General features: G+C 31.8%; 1 protein-coding gene across 2 annotated transcripts in view; it reads left to right on the forward strand.

Moving 5' to 3' along the window:
* Window positions 1-18,166, forward strand: part of LOC6641848 — a 124,206-nt gene that overhangs the window by 87,384 nt on the left and 18,656 nt on the right. The gene's annotated exons all lie outside the window — the stretch shown is intronic.

The following is an 18,166-nucleotide window of genomic DNA, read 5'->3' on the forward strand; positions in this document are numbered from 1 at the left end:
GAAAGGATTTCCAGTATTTTAATCAATTTGCTTGATTCCATTTAAGTTTTAACTCTTGTATGAAACCTCTACGAAATGTAATAAATGGAAAACTTATCGTGAATTATTTTTCCTTAAAGTTACAAATGGTAGAGTTTACAAATGGTTTTTATTCTTGATAATCAGATTTTTTTCATTATAAGTATCTTTGTTGACAAATTTACATGCATGGATGAAGATTTTTATTTGCATTGTTTGCAAGTTCTCACGCTTCTTTATTTTATACATACATAAATACACCGATTGACCTCACCTTTTCAGCCGCATCTTATCCACTGTAATCTTCATTATTATTATTTTGTTTAAATGTTGCTGCTGTTTTGATGGCTGAGATAAGTTTTTCATTTCCCTTTTGGCCAGACCATCGAAGTTAGTTACATCGTTTCGTAGTCAATTTGCATAATGGTTTTGGACGTTCTTTTTCGTATGTGTTTTGTATTTGATGTAAAATTCACACGGCATTTTAAAGTCGGTATGCGTTGTGGGTTATTTCGGTGTTTTGAATGTTTTTCTGTTTTATGTATGCCTTTGTGGTTTTGAGGTGAGTTTCTAGCGCCAAGCGATGATGATTGACTGCGAAATTTACGATTAAGACACTTTGCTGTGTGAATTTTTATAGAGTTTCGTTGAGCCTCGTTAGACGCGGTCTAATTTATGCTTATCAAATGAGATTAGCTTGTTTTTTGATGAGGATTTTGTGGTTAATATTACCAAAATGAGTCTCCTTTGTTTTTTATTACAAATAATTTTAATAATTACATTGCATGTCTTGTTTTTGATAATTGTTCAGTATGAAAAATATGATATACATAAATCTAGGTATAACAATTATGGTATCACATCGCATTTAAAATTTATAATTTTAAACTATGATAAGGTTTATTTGTCAAAGCTTACTTTGCTAGGTTTTTCGAATAGTTTGTTATTTTATTTATATTTGTTGTTAAATATTGATGCTAACACAATTGTTAATCCAAACGTTTTACTTTTGCCATTTTCATCTCACTCTATGTCAGATTATTTTCATTGAATTGAAAAAGAAATCATTTTTTCCTTCCTTCATTCATATCCAATCTAAATATCAAAGAAAGGTTAAGAAATTATAGTTGTTTTATAACCAATATTATACTGTTAGTTTCGTGAGTTTCCAATAAGGTCACTCACATTTAAACTCACATTTATTATAAATTCATGTCAGAATTCATTTATTTAATTCAAATCCGAGAGACAATTCTCAAAAGTAGTTGCATCGGGGATAATAGAAAGGATAACAATCCTTAGCAAACTAATATGATTAGGTCCTGAGTATTTTAGAGATCGTATTTGTTATGATGAAGTATAAAGATTCGTTGTTAAAGTTGTTATGTGATTTCAAAAGACATTAATTAATTTTCTTATAGTACAAATAAATGTTTAATGTATGTATAACTCTCAGTTAACTGTGCAATTACATAAACAAATTTAAATATTTTTAGGTTTTCTCTAATTAAAAATGATATGAATTTAGTTTAAAAACCATAAAACACTTTTTTGAATTCTTTTTCCAATTGAAGAAGTCATAAATGAGTTCGTTTTCTAACCATAATTAACTTCTTCTTTTTTTAGAACTTGTTTTGTTTTATATTCGATTCATTTTAGAGTCATATTTTTAATCATATGAATCGCTGAGGATCATATTTCAATCAAGTATTAAATGAAAAATTTTTGAGTCGAGTTAGGAATTTAAATTTATGATTTTTGTTAAACAATCTTCCAAATGATAGGTGGAACTAAATTATTCTGTTAATTCTTAAGTTTCTTTGGAACATTTTTTAAAAAGTTATTTTTGAACTATTTTTTTACATCAGTTCGTTTGGTTGCTAAAAATTATTATTTTGAAGGTTTCACAAATTAAATATTACATCGAATTCTCAAAGTTTAACAAACAAAAAAATGTTATTGTTCTTTTTTTCGTAATTTGTTGTAATGACTTTGGTTATTTACGAAAAGCACCCACACTCTTTTGGCCCCAAAATTAACAAAATTAACGACGCCATAAAAAGTTTTTGATTTTTGCTACCAAGCTTTAACCGTAACGAAAGCTTAGCTTCAAACATCTATTTCGATTACCTTTATTTCATATTCCCTTGTTCCGTTGTCGTTGTGGTTGTTGGAACTTTATTCTTTTGCAGAGCTCAACACGAAATTAAATGCGCAGTAAATTACGCAATTTTATGCTTCGTTAAGTTCTCACTGGCAATACGAAGAAGACAAAAAGAAATGAAAAAAAAATGGCAAAAAAAGAAAGGAAAACAGAAACAAGCAATGAGCGTGAGAGAGAGGGGACGAGAGCAACAAGTTTTGACAGACCCCATCGAATGCAATGTTAGCTTAGGGGTAGGAACACAGATTCATATTGCACTTTGATATCAAGCAACACCGGCTTCAAAAACTTTTCACTTCATTTCTATACACTTTCCAAAAAAATGGGGTAGTTTGCCTATTCTAAGGGCAAACTTCTCGAACTGTGTGTTGACTTGAACGAACTTACGTTTTAGAAACGTTTTGTGTTTTAATTTATAATAATTTCAATATACGCTTCATTTATTTTTAAAGTTTAATTTTGGAATATATTTTAAGATTCGAAATTCTAAATAAATAAGTGAATCATAACTGAATAAATGAATATTTGAATCATCATTAGACTAATTCTTGACTAAGAAACTCATATTGTGAGTCATTTCAGATCGAAATACGTACGAACAATAATTAAATACAAAAATAACTTTTTAAAACATACAAATATTCTTTATTATCTTTCCGTCAAAGTTACTAACAAGGAATAGGTTTTGATTTATCCATAAAAGAGTCGAACCAACTAGAAATTTATTAAAAAAAAACACAATTCACGCGAAATTACAACAAAATCAAACTTATTCCTTAACAGAGAACATAGAATTTCATACAATTCTATAATATCCTAGCAATTAGAACAAATATTATTTGCTTTGCTCGTGAACCAGCATTTCACAATAAAGTAAAAAATGGAGTTAGCAAGGGTATTACAAATGCAGGATAAAGAAATTTGGGATCTTTGGTTGTTTTTGGTTTGGTCGTCCTACCCCAACAACTCAATGCAGCATAATGCACCCGGCGGCAGCAGCTGCAGTTGCAGAAGAGAGGGAAAGGACTTGCATAACAAAATCTTAATTGTGCAACAGACGACACTACTGTGTTTCTCTCTCTCTCTCTTTCTCTCCCTTTCTCTCTGGTGGCATGGTGAAAACTTGTCCGTTCAGTGCTTTGAGCTTGGCTTCGCCTTGCGGCAATATTGCGGAAATATGTCAACGTTGATGCAGTTCTTGTTGTTCTTGTTGTTTTTGAAGTTGAAGTTTATGCATCTCTGGCAGCCTTTGGGTTAGGCGAGGTTATGTTCACACACACAAACACACACACAGGGGAGAGAAACAGGCAGCATACCAACACATAAAAGCATGTCACGCACAGTGTAATTTCATGTGACGTAAATGCAAAAATATGTTAAAAAACTTCACCAAGATTAAAATTTCTCTCTGTATATGCTTATATATTCTGAGTGAAGTTGTGGCAGCTGAAGGGGTGCGACTTGGGTTGGGGGGACATTTGAGGCCTTTTGATGCAATTGATGATGGTGTGTCTAAAGTTCTTTCACGAATGGCTGCAAAACCAAATGAAAGAACTTTCCACATTAAATATTAAATGGCAAGAAAATATCTAAAAGTTCATAATTCCTATGAATTTCTTTTTCAGAAGGTTTGCTACTGAATAAAAATTTTAAAAATGTGTAAAGATTTTTAGTGAAATATAGAATTAAAAAAGAACTAGAGTTCTATATCCTAAACCATGATCTGATTTTATATATTTGAGCCAATACACATACCTACATATGTATGAAACTTATTTAAATTTTTTCTGAATTATCTGAATTACCACAAATGCTTGAAAACTTTACAAAAATTGTTGAATTTTCTACAAAATTTAGATTAGGCGGTTCGTTTTTAATATTATATGCTTTTAACTAGGCTGACTTTGCATAAATATAAAAGTTATGGTCCTTGAAATTTGACAAAACATTACTAAATGGGATAAACAAAGAGATATATAAGTCCATCGAAAGGATTCGAGTCCTTCTTCTTTGAGGAATCTTTTTTAAGTTTACTTTAGAACACTTTCTGCAGGATTTTGACATAAACTTTCATATCGGTTTTTAATTGCATTCTTTATATCGCGAATGTTAATAGTATTCAGGCAAAGTCAAAGTTTCCAGATCTGTTTATCACTCAAGGAAATGAAATACATACATACCTAAGGGACAGGATATATTGCTTTATTTTAACCGATTGTGCAATCAAACATTCTTTCTTTATAAGCGAAATAAACGCTTTCGTTATAACCGACATCAACTGTTTTCAGTATTTCCCAGTTTAGATCTAACATTAAATTTAAGATGATAAGAAATGTTCATGCATTCAATTGAATATTTTGTATCATTGCAAATCACTTGGGAACTTTGAAATCGCTTTTTCACTCACTGAAACCATTTCCATTTACTCTCCTGTCCTGTCAGTCGCCCCTTATGTCTCGCCTATTTCTACAGTACACTCCTTTTCCCATTCTACGGGGCTGTCACAGTTTGACAAGCACTGGCATTGACGCTGTCGCTCAGATTGCATTTGCAGGTTTGCTGATTTTCTGTGTTGCATGTTCCCTGTTGTTGTTGTTGTTGTTGTTGTCGTTTCTGCTGCTGCTTCATGCACATTTAATTAAATGGACTGTTTTTTTTTCTTCTTTATTTCAATTCTGTTTTATTTGTAAGTCGAGCTGCTGAGGCAGACAGCAGCAGCAGAAAGTAAAGTTAATTAAGTTGGAAAGCCAAAAAAAAAAATGAATGAGGGAAGGGGTTTTTGACTAAAGAACTTAAGTTAGATTTACAATCTTTTTTTCGAAAAACTTTTCGAAAATTTAATTATTAATTGTTTACCGAAAGTTTTAGCTCTAAGCGAGTTAAGTGACACCCTATATGGTGAGCTCAGGCTGTTAAGCTTCCTCTTTTTCTCTTTGTCTGTCGCTCTCCCTTTGTAACACGTCATGTCAATCAGTGATGTCATAAAATAAAACCCAAAGAATAGCTAAGTTTGGAATTAAAAGGCTAGCAAATGTTATAGTTTCAAAAACTAGAAATTCTAGACTGTGCTAAAAAGGACTGCCTATAGTATTAGCAGTTTTTTATAGGAACTGATTTCGAATGGGTGTACATAACAAACTCTTTAGAAATTTCTTCAATAGAGCAAATTTCTGTAAAATGTTACAATCTCATTTAAAAACACTACTTAGGGAAAGACAATCCAAAATTTTCAAACTATGGTTTTGGTTTTCGAAATTTTGGCAACTTATAGTTGATAATATCACAATTATTGCTTCTGGCTCTTTTATCATTCCTGCTGCAATTAGACTCTAGAAAAAAAGCTAAATCTGACGGGGAAAAGAGCGGAAACCTCATCTCAGACTTGGCAATAGGTAATTCGATATTACGCTGTGTTTTAAATATTCTCTTTTTCACTCAGTTTGTGTGTTTGCGTGTGTGGGAGTGTGTGTAAAACTGTGTGTGTGTGTGTATAAGTAGAGCTGCCAAATTAATTACAGAGCGCTGCACCAACGCACAGAATACTGTGCGAGAAGAAGAAGAAGAAGAACAACAACAACCAACAGGAAGGCAAGGGGATGGCCGGCTAGCCGACTGGTGGGCAAATAAAGCTGAAATAAAACCAACGCCCAGTTAAAATCCCAAAAAAGGGTTAAGGCGGACCAGATTCAGATTAAAATGAAAAGGAGACATACGCAAACACATACAGAGCAGAAAACCAGAGAGAGAGAGAAAAAGAATGAGAGAAAAATAGAGCTTTAAACTGGCTTTATTTTTTGGGCTTTGCATCTTTTCAAACTGGATTTTGCATAGCTGTAGGTTTGTAGGTCTATTACGGTGCCTTGTGAAACGTTGTTGTGGTTGTGTTTTGCTTTGCATTTTTTTTGTTTTTCATATTTTGTTTTGTACCTTTGAGCTTGACGTCCTTTGTATTGGGTAGCCCTTTTGTCTACCGGTTCTAAAGGCCGCCGCCATCGTCGATCAACCGATGTCCGTTTACAAAAGACTGTAGAATTTTATTATTTTGCTTTATTCTTAAACATATTCTAGTAGTCGGTACACTGCAAGAAGTTTTAAAAGACAAGAAAGAAACTTTAATCAATTACTTTTACGATTTTAGATGATAAAGAACAAATTCATACTTAAACAATAAAAACATTGCCATAAATGTATTTCCTTTAACGACTTTAATATTAACTTTTCTTAGTTTTGAATTGAACAATCTAAACTACCGAATTATGCAAATATTTTACGGTTTATTTCACTAAAAAACATCAAAATGTTTGTTCACATATTTTATACAATAAATTTCATTATTTTACCCAAGGCTTTGCCTTTTCTACTTCAGAATTTTTATTCAGAATATTTTGCAATTCTTGAAAAGTATTTGGAAACTAGATCCATCTAAATCAAATCAATATGATACAATGTATAAAAATTGTTTAAAGTTTCTTTTGAATTCGTTTTTTTGGCCTTATCTTGACAAAAAAAAACAGTTGCTAAACTTTATTTGTTTAACATAAATCTATAGAAAAAAGCCGCCATTTTAAAATGCTGAATTGTGTTTGATATCATACATGTTTATCTTGGCACTCTTAAACCCATCGAAAAAGAATTCTTCACGATTTAATATTTACCCTCTTCAATGTGGTCAGATTATTGCACCTGCCAGCTGGTTGGTGGTGTCTGTCTGATTCTCTGATTGCAATCAAGTCAAACAGAATGTCAAAAACTATGTATATTGAAACCAATACGAATGCTTCGAACCGATAATGGGGCAAGAAGCAAACTCCGCTTCCCTTCCATATCGGTCAACAATACAAGCCAACAGAGTGAAACACACAGACACACACTCAGCAGGAAGCCACATGAGCGGAAAATTGGAAAAAAACTCTGGAAAAACACTGTAGGTATTATGCACATACATACAAACATACATGTCTATGTATTGCCTTTGTGTGTGTGTTTGTGTGTCGACAAGAAGGAAAAGTGGAATAAAATTTTTCTGACTGGCAATGGTAAAGTGAAAAGCATACAAAATGCTGGGCAATTGTGGTGGGCGGTGGTTAAAACAGGACTGAATAAAGGGGGTGTGGCATATAAAGTGAAATGTTAGACAAAGTGGCAGAACACACATGCACACACACACACACACAGACGCACACATTCATTTGGACATATGCAAAGCGTTTTGCCTCCGTTGTAAACTTATACTTTGTGCAAACAAGAAACGAAGGCACACGACATCAGAGTTGCCAGAGTTTGTCACATATGAAGACGCACAATTGCACGTGGCCGTGATCTCCTCTCCCCTCTGAAGGATTTACCATGGTTACATTGAAGAAGACAGCAGATATGTATGCTATTCTTTGGCCGAGAAGGGAGGGTAACAAGTACATATATGAAGGAAGCTACCGCCGCCCTATAACAATTGCAACCAGCCGCCGTCGTGGAAACTGTGACAATGTGCAGTCGTGTGTGTAAACAATTGTAATCCGGTAGAAAAATCACAGGCAATGCAAGTGGCAGAGGCACAAAAGGAGGCAAAAGGACAAAACTGAAAAGCCAGCCAGATACTACATTCTACTCAGATACTAGGCCTAACAAACCAAACTGGAGTGTACCTACTGAAAGACCCAAATGGGGAGTGAAATGTAATATCATATTGCACACAAAAATTAAAGTGTCTACACAATCTTGGTACTTAGGAATGAGAGAAAACATACAAAGAGCTTACATCATACAGACAAAAAGCTCTTGACTTTATTATGAAACTAGTTTGCCATAGAAATTTATCAGTTGGAAACGGAAAAAAAGAAATTGTAACATTAAGTTAACATGGGCTTAGACTTAAAGTCAAATCATGTATTTAGTGACCCTTGGATTTTGACAAGAAATCTTTCGGTTCTTAAGATATTATCTTGGAGGATCCAAGGTTGTAAAATAAGGACAATGTTGCCCACTAAAGTATGCAGTAAGCAGTCACTTTCTATATATTTTAATTAAATCGGTATGAATTACCAACTTTATAATGTCTTAGGCAGAAATACCGAATAAACTAGACATATGGCTGTTTTGCAATTTTCGAAATATTTTCTATATTCTGACTTGATTTATTCACTTTATAAATAAAATATGAAATCAAATGAATGAAATATGAATAAAATGTGCAAAATTGTATCTAACCGAGAATGTCTCATGGATTTATTTATTGATCTAACATATCTTCATCTATCTAAAATTTCTATCTACTTAAATGACATTTCAATTACAAAATCTGCAAAAGTTTACATGATTTCAAGAATTTGCAATATTAATTAAATGTATTTTTCCCTTCTATTTTCAGGTGAGTAATTGAATGGGAGGAAAAAAACAAAAAAGACTGTGAAAACTGCACGTTTACCTTACTTTAGTAGACATCAACAGGTAAACAGAATGCAAAGTGTGCGAAATCAGCAAAAATAATAATAAAAAACAAAATCAACAAGGTTGCCTATATCAAAAAAAATTGTATTTATCCATAAATTAAATTTTCAGTGTTGCGACAAAGTGAGATAGCTAGAGAGATTTTATTTTATTGAATCACTGCCAACGAACAAAAAAGAGAGAAGAAAACGTTAACAAAAGTTGTATTAACTTTCGAGAAATCATTTAAGTTTAAAAATCTTTTGGATATGACTATCGGTGGCATATAAATGCCTAAATTATACCATTTCCATACATAAATAAAACAAAATATGCAATTTTCTAAACACCGACACGTGCAATAATGCAACTGACCACGCCCTAGAAAATTGGCTATAAGAATTGCATTTAGATTTATGTTTTGTTTGGCTGATTATCCATAGTAAATCGTTGCTTTATATTCAATTAGCCTTAGCCTAGTTATGGGGTAGCCAAGCTTAGTTACAGTGTGACCGTATTACAAACAGCTGTTTTTTTTCTACTCTATGTATGCATATACACATAAGAGTCTAACCTTAAGTAACAACAACAGCAACAACAACCGCAATAACAAAAACAAAATAAAATGCTAAATCGACTCTGACCCACTGACATTATTTCCATCGTAGACGACGACAACGGCAACGGCAACAACAACAACAGCAATAATGACGACGACTACGACGATAGCAACAAACTAAGCAAAAATTGCATTCAGTCAGCAGGTGAAACTTGTGTGTGTTTGCGGCCGGTTATACAATGTCAGAGAGCTTGAGAGAGAGAGAGAGAGAGATAGAGAGAGTGACAGGTAGTTAGTTAGTCAGTCAGGCAGGTTGGTAGGTTGGGGTTGTCTAGTAAGTAGTTAGGGAACTGAGAGAGGAAGTAGTGCCGGAAAGAGAGACTTTACAATTATAATAGTCGTTTTTATTTTTTGCTATTGATGTTATCATACCAACGATCATTGCAAATTGCGACCCATTGAATCATTCAGTTACCGTTCTGTGATCTAATAACTATTATGGTGATTATTTGCCAGATCGTACGCAAACACATAATCTTTATATTAATAGAGCTGGTTGAAATCTACTCCCAAGTTCAAGTGAGTGTTTACTACTAACTGGTTTGTTCTGCTAGTCTGATTTATGTTTTTGGTTTCATCACTTGGCACTGATTTCACTAACAATCCGAAACGTAATACGTAAAAAGAGAACTCTAGCTCTTCACCTTAAGGGTTTATTATCACCTTAACTATCATGCAATGCCCTCACTAGTTATTAGTCATCCTTTAGTAGACTGTGATAAGAGAAATTTACAGAAATCATTGTATTTATAACTACATTAATGAATTGTGATTGCATAAATTGGCTAGACTCTTCTATAATATTAGTTTACTCTAAAATAATGTGGCTGCATATTTCTTAACTAAAAATACCAAACTTTACATTCTCTACAACATTTTTTTACCACTGCCAAGAGTTAACATTTTTTTTTGTATATTTGCTTATGTTTTTTTCAACATTGCGTTAAATGAAAAGTGAAAACTGTCAACGCATGGTTTAGCAATTAGTCAGTGAAAGTGTAGCGCAAGTGGCAATTCCAATCTCCCTCCAACACTTGCTTAACAGCAGCAATTAAAATGGCGAATCGCAAAAAATTATTATTATAAAAAATTGGAGAAAAGTCTTCATTGTGACACATAAATCAATGGCAATTAATTGAGCCAACTGAACGAAACTGATTCATGCAGTTGAAATTTTTATTTCATTAGCTGAGTAATTTCACAATGAGAAACTACAAAGTGGCAACCAGAGAGCTGAGGGAACTGAAGTGTTTAATCGATTTTCTGTTTGAAAGATTTATTCCATAATCATTCAATTTTCTTTAAAAAAAATCATTGTATTCCTATATTAAATAAAACAAGTTATATACCTTTAATAAAACAAAGTGGAAATTATGCAAAAATTTAAAGTTATAGTTCTAAAATTCTTTTCTTTCACATATCTGCTCGTATTATATTCTTTTATATAAACTATCCAATAAAACGATCAAATAAAATTGCCTTAAAATAAAAACTAAAAGTTAATGTCGACCCAATCAAGTACATACTAATCTATAAAAGTATATTCATATACCGGAACTAAAAAATGTTCAAAATTGAAATGAAGAAACCCCAAGACAAAACGTTTCTTTAAATCTAAATATAAATAATAATGTTTATTTAGTAACAACTTTATAAAACATTATGAATATAATTCTCTCTCTCAAAAATATAAAATAAAATGTTTAAATATTTTAATTAGGCACATAAAAATGCTTGAAAAAAAATATTTACAAAAAAAAAATCCCCGAAAACTTAATAAATTTTTTAATTATCTATCAAATTTATTGCTTACCATTTTTTGTCTAAATTCAAAGTCAAAACTTAAATAGACACCTACAAAACAGACAGAAGAGAAAAACCTGAATCATGCAATATATCAAATATATATATTTTATGCCATTTGTTGTTGCTGTTTTCTATATTTATATATATATGTGTATATTTTTTTATTTGCAAAAAACACAACGACAACAGCAACAACAACAACAACAAGCGGCAATCGAAATACACTTGAACGTGAGTGAAACAAAATTCATGACCCACTTTATAAAACGCTTTTTCTTTCATCCATGACCCACTTTATTATTTGTAGCAATGATTGCCATAGCCAGAGCGAGAGAGAGATACATTGAGACAAAGACAGAGACACTGAGAGAAAGAGAGAGAGAGAGAGAAAGAGCTAGAGGTAACTGAGCATATGTTGTATTCACACAATTAGTATCTGAAATGCAAGCTTACTTAATATCAAACAGCTGAGAAGCAACAGCAACTCAATTGTGGTTGAGTCTTTGTTGGTAAGCAACTAAGTTAGTTCAGGCCCCCTTGTTACCCTCCTCCCCTGCCAACACTTCCATCCAACTCAGTGAGACAAGTGGGGCCGGTCCACTACTGTCCCCAACTGTGAATGTCAGTTTCAGACAAAAACAAGTATCGAAACAATATAAAAAAACACTTAAAACACAAACTGACAACTTCTTTATAAGTAGACACCGAGGTGACAACAAAACTGTTTACATTTAAAGCAATTTGTGCGTCTCTATTTGATATACTACGCATAATAATTGAAAAATTTATTAACCAAAAATGAACAAAAATTCTCTAAAAATTTGCAAATAAACAAAATGAAATTTCTATTCGATGAGATGGTTCACCGCAATTTCCAGATGCTTTCTGTTAGAGTTAAACACATGGAAATTTCTTCCAAAGAAAAAACCCAACTGACTTTCAATTTTCGATTTCCCAGCAACAGAATTTTTGCTGTATTGATCAAGTGATTCATTCTTTAAGGTCACTTATTTAAGACTTTAATTACTTACTCTATAGGCAACCAAAGACTTAACCGCCTTAATAAACCCTAAACCAATTTTCAATACAGGGTATTTAAAGCTAATATGTTATCACAAAAATAACCCGCATTATGGTTACTGAATGAGTCAGACTTCTTTTTTTTTAACATTTAAAATTCTACAGAATTTACCTCCAAAAAAAACAAACAAACGCAAATAATGCAAATATGTGTCAAGGATATTTCAACAATTTATTGGAATTTTTAGAAACATTTATTTACATTTTTTATGAATTAAAACTAATTGCACGAACAACAGTTAGTACAACGGCGAATAAAAGAAAAATAATTGATAATCATAGAAATCTCAAAAATGTCTGTTAATCAATTAATCACAACTCAATACCATTTCTAATGAGTTTCTTTCTATTAACTATTACAGTATTCGTCAAACCTTAAACTATAATCTTGTTAATCTGGCTTATGATTTTAGTTTTCCATTTGAAATTAGCTACCATCAACTAGAGTTGTAAATGAAAACAATTATTATTAAGCATAGAGATTGCTTCAGATAAATTTTATATTTAAAAAATATATATATTTTGAACAAAATATACTTGGAAAAAATTGCAAAGAATGTGAACTGAAACTAATCAATTTATTTTAAAAATCAACTATACATAAATTAAAAAGAGTTGATAAATAAATTTATTTGAATAATAGCTGCTTTTGTATAAACAACCAACTTAAATTTCAATTCTAATTAAGTTAAATCGAATTATTAGTAATATAATAAAATATTTGCAAAAAATTAAATTGAAAGCTTTCATTATCCATTAAACAAGTAGGCATTCTCTTAAATTAACTGGAAATAAGCGAAAGATACAAAATGTCTATGTCGTTTGTTGTGTGCATCAGAAGTTTTCAACTTTCCCCTTTCTTTATCTCCCTCCCGACAAAGTGCAATATAAATTGTGGTAAATGCAACAAAAGCCACTGAAAGAACAACAAGTAGGACCGCAATATCAACAGTTCGCGACAAGTGAAATGTTGAGTTTGCAACTTTCTGTCACTGAAATTTTCTCAAAATTGACATATGGAAATGACTTTAGTTTGACAATTTGTTGTTGTCAATTGCAATTGCGAAAGTAGAAAATTGACTTACTAATTAGTTGGTATTTAAACAAGACAAAAGTTTAACAATCGCTCATAGAAATTATGGTTAATTATTTAAACTCCAAGACTTTTGACTTTCATTTATTTGTCTAATAATTTCAAGCAAATGGAAAATCAATTAGTTGGCAATTACAAAGCTAATCAGACTTCAATTGAAGTTTAATTTTGCTTATTAAAAGACAAAACATTTCACATTTGTCGGCTTAGGTTACTTTATACTTTTAAAACATATTCGAAAAGTATGGAATTTAGATGTTTTTCAAGAATAAGTTTTTTAGAGATATTCAATGTTTCATTTGAAATGCATGAGAACAAAAACTTGGGTCTAATCTGATTTGATTTTTGGAGATGTTTCTCGAAATATGTTTCTTCTATTTCACATTCAGTTGACTTGCTTAAACACTTCCCATTTAACTTGATTCCATTAAATCAAGAGATTTCACAATGTCAGCATAATTTGCTTCAATTCAGAGACTCCCTTGACAAGCGACACAACCCAAACATCACGTAGACCAGAAGGAAAAAAACGAAAACCAAAATCAAAAAAAAAAAAAAGAAGAAAAACAAATGAAAACAGAACAAAAAATTTAAAGCCGGTTTGGCTGATGGCAACTTGATGTGGGGTTGAAATTGTAATGCAAAATACTGAAACTGCCTTCTGGCAGACTGTGCGTATGAGTAATTTGATTTGAGTTGAAATATTTTACAGATTGCCGCATATCTTCATCATAATCAACATCGTCATCATCATCATAAACGAAGTCGTGACTCAATTTTTGTCTAAGCCCGGCCTTTAGTCTCTCTCGGCGAGATGCCGGCCAAAATGTCACTCCCCCTCTCACTCGCACAGCCCCTACTCTACTCCCATCTGCAGTGATATAATCAACATTAAATTTAATGAATAATTTCCACATGTGTCACGGGGGAATTTCGCATATTGATGAAAACAAAACAAACGACCTTCTTAATGCGTTTTCATATCATTTCGTTTATAAATCATAAGAGAAGAGAAGTTAATTCCCAATTCAGATTTCTAAACCGCATAACAATTATTTATATGTTATTTTAATGCACTATATGTTGAATAGAATATTTTGTGGGCATTTTAATTCTTAAAAAATAAATTATTAATATATTATCTTATTGACCTACCCTGAATTGCTCACCTTTCTCTTAAACCATAAAACTATTAACTTATTATATTATATTACTATAATTCTTTAAAAAGTATTGCTAATGACTTCACCTTCTTGAACAATAGGGTCTTTGTGCTAGCTTCATCCTAATGTTTCGTTTTAAAATCTGCTGAAATTGTTTTGTAAATTTGAAAATCTTGTTATTGAGATGTTTAATCTAAAAAACCAGAAAGTGAGAAACAGAAAATCATGAACTTTTTTTGGCTCAAAATCAATAATAAAATTAGTTTTGGTTAGAGTCTAAAAAGATTATGGCTCATATTTTCTGAATAATTTATCTATGACTTAAGACTTAAAATATTTTAGAAGTTCTATGTGACTAATATAAGATTTAAAAGTCGTAAAGCATAAACAATGTTTTGTGGTTGTTTCATAAGCAAAGTGTCAACTTTTATTGACTTTTATAGTCACAGAAAAGTTTATTTTGAAAAAGTAAATAATAATTTATTTGTGATGTCTTTAATTATCTTTAAAATAGTGTTAATACATTTTTTTATTATGTAAACAATTCATTTAATTTTAGTTAAATTTTTTAAATGCTAAAATGCTGTCAAGTTCTATGATATATTCCACATTCTTGCAGATTCTTTAGTGGGTGCTCAATTGATAATACATAATTCAGAATCACTTTTCTTTTGATAGTTCTTTGAACCATTCTGAATGACAAACTAATCCACACATTTTTTAAATACTCAGTAAAATATTTATAAACATACTTTTTAGGTATTTAAACAAAAATTTCGCTTTGACATTGAAAATTCGTCTAAGAGAGAATGATTCAAAACAAAAATAGAGGAAAATAAAGAGAGATAGAGAGAGAGAGGGAGAGTGAATATAGGAAAAGTGAAATTGGTTGAAATTTCAGTTTTATAGCCAACAAACAAATGTTGCCCATTGTCAACGATGTGTGAAAAAAGTGTGTGTGTGTTTTTTTTTTATTTCTAGTGATGAAAGTTGAAATGGAAATCTATTTCTCATGGTGATGGTAAATGTCGAGTGTAAATTGCGAATTGATGGGGGCTTAAACAGAAAGAAATAATGAAACTAACTGACTGCATTAATTGTAATTTAATTAATTTACGCGCTGCCTTAATTAAGCATGTCAATCATACGCCCCGTGTGGCATGGCAAACTAAACAACCGACGTTGAAGTGGAAGGAACCAAAACTAAAGCAGAAAAATAGATGACGATGAAGCTTATAGTAGGCTGGCACATTAAAGTGTCGCCCTGTCAAAATAGGCAACAACAACAAAAAACCAACGAAAAGATAAACGAAAATATAATAGACGACGTTTCGGTACTCTTGGTTTCGAATTTTTCTTTAATTTCTCTTCAATCTTTTCGCAAACCTAATATACCCTTGTTTTATCCAATGTTCATAGAGTATGAAAAGAGAATCCGCACAATTATTGCGCTTGTCAAGCATTGAAGAGGAGGTGCAGTGGGGTTCAGGGTGCAGGGTTAGGGCCTGCTTATACGTCACTCATTTTAGCACTCATTGCATTCACATTTTGGCCAGCTGCCCGCCCCTACACCTTCCCATTCACCCTGCCATCATTTTTTTCTCAGTTCGCTGAAGCTTTTGCTTTTCGGTCTTTGCCAGTTTTTTTCCGTTTCTTTTAGTTTCTTTTTTTTCCGTTTGGTTTCTTTTTTTTTTTTTTGTTGTTTGCCTCCTTCTTCTTCTTTTATGCTGATTACATCTCGGGACTATGCCAAAGCGTCCAGTGTCTGTAATTATTTTTTTGCAGTTCGCAGCTCCCTAGAGCTCACTCCTTCATTATGCATATAATGTAATTAAAAAAAAAAAATGAATAGTACGAAGAAAAAACCGAGAGCGAATAGCGCAAACACAAAAAACGAGAATAAAAAGAAGTTGCAAAGTTGGGTGGTCCACGAAAGGTGGAACAAAAAAACAAAAAAGAACTCTAGGCTATATGCTCTCTCAAGCCTGACTCGGTTGGTTGAGCTCTCAATGGAGTTAGCCGCTTTGTTTCATCGCACAAAGAAGTTAATATTTTTTGATTAGCACTTTTTTCTTAAATCCAAGTTTTACACCTCGAGATAAATTTAGCATGAAATGTTTTTATAGAAAATTGGCCAAAAGTTACATGAAAAGACTATCAAATTAATTGAGATTATTATTCTTTTACGATTTAAATTAGTAGCAATCGAAATCTGATCGAATTTCACTACTTCTCTCGATTCCAAATCGATTCTATACATTAAAATTCCCAAATCAATTCACAAAATTTACTTTTAAAAACTTTTACAAAATAAAAAGCAATTTTTCCCAAAAATTAAAATTTACAGAAGAAAACAATTTATGAATATATTTCTTCAAGCATATTTTTGCCTCTTCAAAATAATTTGTGAAGCAAAAAATTCACAAAAAGAATAAGAAGAAAAAATAAATAAAATGCCACACTTCAGGCAAATGAAGTAAACAATTAATCACGTAACCAAATATCACGTAATATATAAGAATGAAACCCCGCACCCCCAAAAAAAAGGAGACAAAAAGAATAATGACGATGATGACCACTTGAAAGCCTCAAAAAATATTCGTATGTTGGCCTGCATCTCTTGACATGGCAAACAAGGAAGAAGGCTAAAACAAAAACAACACAAAAATGAGAAAGAAGAAAAACTGACAACATTAATTTGACTCACATTGCGGCAGTTTCCTCTACCCCCTCTACTCAACCATTTTCACCAGAGAAACCAGCAGGCAGCCTACGAAATATGTTGACTGTGTTAAATCTCAAATTTAACAAATGGCCCAAAATGGTCTCAACGAAGGTGTGGTGGGTGGGCTTCGGCGGGAAGGGCGGTTTAAGCAAGCTCTGTTTATCCCTTGACAACCAGAAGTTAGCCTTTGAAGTGGCTAATAGGTTGGCAAATCAAAGGAACATTTGCCTACCAACACACACATTTCATTAGTGTTGAAATTAATTTGCCAAAAACATTACATTCCCCAAATAGTTGAGACTAGAAAATTAAGTTTTAAATGAAACTACATAACAAATTTCAAGACAAGTGCTTGACATGAGCTACTTTATCAGAGAGAAAGTCATACATATGTACTTGCATATTTAAAAGCTAAAGCAAATATTATACTTAATACAAGTTTTAGGTAAATATTGAGTTGTATTTTTGGTTAGTAAAACTATGGAAAAGTCTTTGAAACTGCAGATTTCGCCCAATTCTTAAGTTAACTATATCTACTAGGGCTTAGGCTTAAGATTATTGTGCCTTGTAATGTATATTTTAGCTACCTTACTTAAACATCGTTCTTTTCACTAAACAAACTTGATCTAATATGGGTGATCGGTTCTATGTCTAAATTAACTATAGTCAAAACAATAAATACCTAAAATAAGGAAGAGAATTCCTTAGATTAAGTATATATCTTTCAACCTTTACTAGGCAATTATTATAACCTTTTAATTTGATATTTTTGAATAAACTTAATTTTTTAATTAAGCTTTGCTTTTGCAAAGACACTGTTTTTACTAGATCAAATACTTTCTAAAGTCTAAACAAGACATTCAGTTCTTACACAAGTATTTTTAACTTGAAAAACGAATAGAGTTACGAATTGAATTCCTGAGTTATGAATCAATGCCTTCTTACAAATCAAGAAACGAATGCGTTTTAAAACCGAGTTGTGCTTGGTATCAAATTAATGTTCCTTGATTTTAAACATTAAAGAAGAAAATTTTAAAGGAAAATTGTGTTTTTTATATTTATTTGTTTATAAAGT

The sequence above is a fragment of the Drosophila willistoni genome (assembly GCF_018902025.1).
Source record: "Drosophila willistoni isolate 14030-0811.24 chromosome 2R unlocalized genomic scaffold, UCI_dwil_1.1 Seg167, whole genome shotgun sequence".
NCBI lineage: Eukaryota > Metazoa > Arthropoda > Insecta > Diptera > Drosophilidae > Drosophila > Drosophila willistoni.